We start from the raw sequence: 6,340 nt of genomic DNA on the forward strand, positions 1-6,340 counted from the left end.
TTGAGATGTGTCTGTTCCTTGAACTCTGTGAAGCATTTATTTGGGCTGCAATTTCTGAGGCTGGTAACTCTAGTGAACTTATCCTCTGCAGCAGAGGTAACTCTGGGTCTTCCTTTCCTGTGGCGGAACTTTAAAAGTTCATGAAATGTTCAGATTGACTGACCTTCATGTCTTAAAGTAATGATGGACTGTTGTTTCTCTTTGCTTATTTGAGCTGTTCTTGCCATAATGTAATTGTCTTTTTCCAAATAGGGCTATCATCTGTACAGCAACCCTACCTTTTCACAACACAACTGATTGGCTCAAACGCATTAAGAAGGAAAGAAATTCCACAATGAACTTTGAAGAAGGCATACCTGTTAATTGAAATTCATTCCAGGTGACTACCTCATGGAGCTGGTTGAAAGAATGCCAAGTGTGCAAAGCTGTCATCAAGGCAAAGGGTGGCTACTTTGAAGAATCTCAAATCTCAAATCTATTTTCATTTGTTTAACATTTCTGTTTACTACATGTTTCCATATGTGTTATTTCATAGTTTTGATGTTTTCACTGTTATTCTACAATGAAGAAAATAGTCAAATAAAGAAAACCCTGGAATGAGTAGGTGTGTCCAAACTTTTGACTGGTACTGTAATTGGCTTCATTAATCATTTAAAGGTCAACAAACATTTGTTTTGAGGTTTTGTTTCAGCTAATCCTACAATCTAGTCTACTAAGGGGTGTTGGGAACACAACATACTCTATTTTCTATTTCTGTCAGCTCTCACAATTGTTCATCCCAAATTGCACCATATTCCCATATAGTGCCCTACTTTTAACCAGAGCCCTATTGGCCCTGTTCAAAAGTAGTGCACTATATGGGGAATAGAGTGCTATTTGGAATGCAGCCCATGTCACTGTGGAACATGTCACTCAGGGAATGTACTATAAAATACTCCCTGTTGGCTGCCTTAAGGAATGTGCCAAGGTGAGATTCACTATATTTACGGCCGGAGGGAGATGCCTAATCCATGAGTATATTTTTCTTACCATTTCTGCTCTGCTCACTGAATATTTTGAGGCTTTGATGTACAGTTGTCTAATGCACTTACCTAAGCAGCCCAGCATAACAAGCTTTCAAAGATTTCCCAGTGCAATTCTCCTAGTTTTGTGCAATGTGACTGCATTCTAATGTTAAGATATCCGTTTGAAGCTTCCTTGCTCCTCCTCTGGGGAAGGTGTTTTCAGTAGATAATGACTTTCTGTGATTCAGACTGGATCCACAGGCTGTTCACCTTGTTTTCTTACCCAAGTTGCCCTGTTAAAAGTCCTGAATATCCACACATATTTCTGCATGAATTACACCATGATTCATTGACATTATTACACATACTGCTTTGGGAAAAACAACAGCAATAAGAGCTGTAATAACAGAAAATCCTTTTAGACAAATACACATTTTGTTTTTATATACTGTATTTGGGATATGACTTTAACATATATAAATATTGTTGACTTTGTGAGATTTGAAGCACTATGGGATGATTTAATGTTGGCCCTAGTCTTTAGTGGTGGAGTAATACATTGGCTGGTGAGGGCTAGTCTGGTGCCAGGGTCTGTGTGGCACAGCTCCCACTTCCTCTTTGACTAAGATGGCACCCTGGGTTAACTCAGCACCCACACACACAGATCAAGGTATTTAGCCCTACCATTACCAAGAAAGGCCAGTGAGTGTAGTCTCTATCCAATTCTGCATCCCATGAATGTCCTTCCCTATAGATGGGTTAGCTGATCGCTAGCTGATTGCTAGCCATCATGACAAGGAACTGCCAATGCAGGAATTGTAAGTGGCTCATTTCATATGGTTTCAATTTGTTCTTCATTACCATGTCTTGTTTTGAGATGTTTTGACTGATTTCATGTCAATTCTAACATGAAAAAATGTGTTAGCTAGCTAACCAACAACTGGAACGAAGTATTTAAGAGACAACTAGTTGTTACGGTTTTCTAGGTGTGAAGGAGTCGGACCAAAATGCGGCGTGTAGATTACGATCCATGTTTAATGAACTGAAGAAACACGAATCAATATACAAACACTACAAAAACCACGAACGCAACGAAACAGCCTAATACTGGTGCAAACTACTACACGACAGACATAAGGACAATCACCCACGAAACACTCAAAGAATATGGCTGCCTAAATATGATTCCCAATCAGAGATAACGATAAACACCTGCCTCTGATTGAGAACCACTTCAGACAGACATAGACTTATCTAGAACACCCCACTAAGCTACAATCCCGATACAAAACACACCACATACAAAAACCCATGCCACACCCTGGCCTGACCAAATAAATGAAGAAAAACACAAAATACTTAGACCAGGGCGTGACACTAGTGCTCATTGTGAAAATGTATTTATGTTTTCAATAAACATATAGTTTACATGTTGTCACGACGCCAGGACAGCAGAGTCAATCACCACCTTCCGGAGACACCTGAAACCCCACCTCTTCAAGGAATACCTAGGATAGGATAAGTAATCCTTCTCACCCCCCCCCCTAAATGATTTAGATGCACTATTGTAAAGTGGCTGTTCCACTGGATGTCAGAAGGTGAATTCACCAATTTGTAAGTCGCTCTGGATAAGAGCGTCTGCTAAATGACTTAAATGTAATGTAAATGTTGTCAAACAATCTAAGCCAACGCGGTCTGTTTTTTCCCCATAGTTAGTTGCATATGCGTTGGTTTTGTTGCTAAACAACCAACCCATCTATGCATCCATCCGATATACCAGACCTGTGTTCAAATGCTATATGAAATCATTCCAAAGACCAAAACTGCAAACCCACCCATTTGGTACTCCAGACAGACTCAAGCAAACCCTTATATTTGAATGATTTAGTATAGTATTTGAACCCAGCTCTGCTATATACATCTATTGGAATCCTATGCTAATCCAAAAATAATTGTATGTATCCCGTTTCACCCATTACTAAGTCATCTATGGTTTGACTTGAGACTTTTTAATGCATCCATTACACAACTATAGTGTGATTTATAATGAACACTGACATATCTTTCAAATTATTTGATCAGGGCCAAGGCAAAAGGACACCTGAGAATTCACTCTCACAGCTTCACACTTTTGACCCACTTTAAATGGATCCTTTGAAATGTGACATACACAGTAATATACAGTACATGCCAGACAATTCTAAAGAATATGTTCAAAATAACTATGTATGTGGTTGAGCTTCTTTACATGTTTTTTTTTTAAATTTTCTTCTTGAAATCTTTCATTATCTCCTTCAATTATGTCTGTAACTCAATCAATGTAACAGCACCACACAGTCAAGGAATTACTTCAATGAACCTTGCTACAACGGATAATTTCCCCTCTGCCCGGAGACTGCCTGCAGAGGAGACTGCCTGCAGAGAGGAGACTACCTGCAGAGAGGAGACCCCAGCACTGAATCACTCCTGTGAAATCAACAGCAGGAGACAGAGGGAGGTAAATCACAGTTGGAAACACTTGATGACACATCTAAGCTCTTTATCTCACACAGCAGCACTTATAATTAACATATTTTAATGTAAAAAACAAAACATGAACGCATGAATTCACAGGAAGGATTCTGATGCTTGTGCATCCATGGATTGCACCATGCAGTATGTCAAAGCTGCCAGTACATGCGTTTCAACTAGTTTAATTCTAGCTTTAAATAGACAGGGAGGACAGCAATTACTTGTGGACCTTTTCACATGTGATTTTCCCCCCGCAGAGCGGTAGAAGGCCTTGCAGTGGTGAGTACTTCCTCCCCCAGCTCTGGCCCGATGGCAACGCGCTGGAAGGCTGAGGTGACAGACTCCGGTCGGAACCCAACAGTCCTCCTCCAACTCCCCAATTTCCTGCCAAATCACAGAGACAGGTTCTGTGTATTTCCTGTTTGGACAGGAAAGTGGGTAATGGCCCTCCTGTCACACAGAGCAATCATAGCTGCCATGGTAACCTTGGTGGGCAGAGCATGAGCGAGAAGGCTTTTATACAGGCCCAAGAGGAAGACATTGGAGCTTTACCATTGTGTAGTTGGACCATGGGGGACAGTGGGGGGCGGAAGCTTGGCACTGGAGCTCCACAGGGCAGGGGGTCTTTACAGAAGCAAAGGGCTTCTATCTAACTCATCTATGTGCTGGCACACACACACACACACACACACACACACACACACACACACACACACACACACACACACACACACACACACACACACACACACACACACACACACACACACACACACACACACACACACACACATATGCACGCACAGTCAGTTATATGCAGCCATGGCGAATGGCACAGTGTGTGATTCATGCACCTATGAAGTTAGATGTCACTTCCTGTCCAGAAAGTGGGTTGATTTGGAGGGCCATCTCAGCTCTCCAATGAGGATTTCTCTTGGATCTCTTCAACCAGAACTACTCAGAACTATTGAAACTGAGAGGACATGTTATGTACCCCCTCAATGTGATCCAGTTCTAGGACAGAAATACAACACATAAACAGAGCATGAATGCAAACAGTCACATGATCTGTCCTCACATCTCAGGACACCAGGGAACTTTAAAAGATGTATATATAAAAAAATATCTAATCTCCTGTAGTCGCCTGTGCCCGTCGGGGCTGTATATCAGCGGTGAGGTGCTGAGTCTGCACTCTGAGGGGTTGTTCCTCATACCGCTGCCTGCTTGTCTGAGTCTCAGGCCCTATAAACATCACAGCCACAGAATTACAAGACTCTTTACCACACCACACTAACTGGGACTGGTGCCAAGCGGGTAGCCAGCTAGCACAGAACATTCCCATAACGATTCTGAGAACCAACATTTGTTAGCCGGGACGGCTGATGCGGATGTTTACAGTCACCAGGACTGGATTTTTAAAATTCTGCTCCTGATGAGACTGAATTCAATTGAATAATAAGACCCCAACCTTTATTGAGTAATGTCCATCAGCTCGATCTTAAGCTGTAATCAATGATTGTGGCATTGGGAATGGCTCCAACTGCCAAACGTCTGTTCAAAGGTGTCCATGTGACCATCAACAGTTGGCAAGTGGGTTAATGTTCAACCAACGAGGAGAGGAAAATGGCGAGAACGTATCTGTCTAGTTTGTTGTGGTGTTCTGTTTGAACTCATTCAACTGCGCGGGGTCCCTTAACAGCGGTGATCTCTGCGCTATAAGAGGACACAGCTGTTGCCTTCAACCCTTTCTACAACACAACTTCTGCTGTATTATCCACAGTCTCTCACCGCTAAAGCCAGGCATGTGTTTATCTAACACTCACAGCTTATGGCTTTGTTCTCCTGGCTGCAGTGACACAAACCACAATGTCACATTTTTTCCGGTGCTGATCAAAGCTGTGATTATGTTACCGCAGGACAGGACGGGGCAGGACAGGACGGGGCAGGACAGGACAGGACAGGATAGGACAGGACAGGACAGGACAGGACAGGGCAGGACAGGACAGGACAGGACAGAACAGGGGCAGGGCAGGACAGAACAGAACAGGACAGGGGAAGGACAGGACAGGACAGGACAGGACAGGGGCAGGACAGGGGCAGGACAGGGCAGGACAGGGCAGGGCAGGGCAGGGGCAGGACAGGGGAAGAACAGGACAGGACAGGACAGGGAAGGACACGACAGGACAGGACAGGACAGGGGCAGAACAGGACAGGACAGGACAGGGGGAGGACAAGACAGGACAGGGGCAGGACAGGACAGGACAGGACAGGGGCAGGACTGGACAGGACAGGACAGGACAGGGCAGGGCAGGGCAGGGCAGGACAGGGGCAGGACAGGACAGGGCAGGACAGGACAGGGGAAGGACAGGACAGGGGCAGGGCAGGGCAGGGCAGGACAGGACAGGGGGCAGGACAGGACAGGACAGGGCAGGACAGGACAGGTAGGACAATGGCAGGACAGGACAGGGGCAGGACAGGACAGAACAGGGACAGGAAAGGACAGGACAGGACAGGACAGGGCAGGACAGGACAGGACAGGACAGGACAGAACAGGGGCAGGACAGGGGCAGGAGCCATGTGCTGGAGCAGTCACGGCAAAAAGACGATGGAATACTAAAGTGCTTCACCACATCGTCATAAAAGCCTTTGATGGTGGGGGTTTCAGGAAAATCTCAACAAAAGCTTGAGATCGGTATAAAAGCTTAAGAAACATGCATTTGTTAAAAAGCTTAGTGGAAGCACTTACAGTCATTATGATGCAGATTGAGAACAGCATGAGAATAGGCTATATTCACGCACACTGTCCTGCACGAGTGGGCTATGCA

This window comes from Oncorhynchus masou, chromosome 7, assembly GCF_036934945.1.
Source record: "Oncorhynchus masou masou isolate Uvic2021 chromosome 7, UVic_Omas_1.1, whole genome shotgun sequence".
NCBI classification, from domain to species: domain Eukaryota; kingdom Metazoa; phylum Chordata; class Actinopteri; order Salmoniformes; family Salmonidae; genus Oncorhynchus; species Oncorhynchus masou.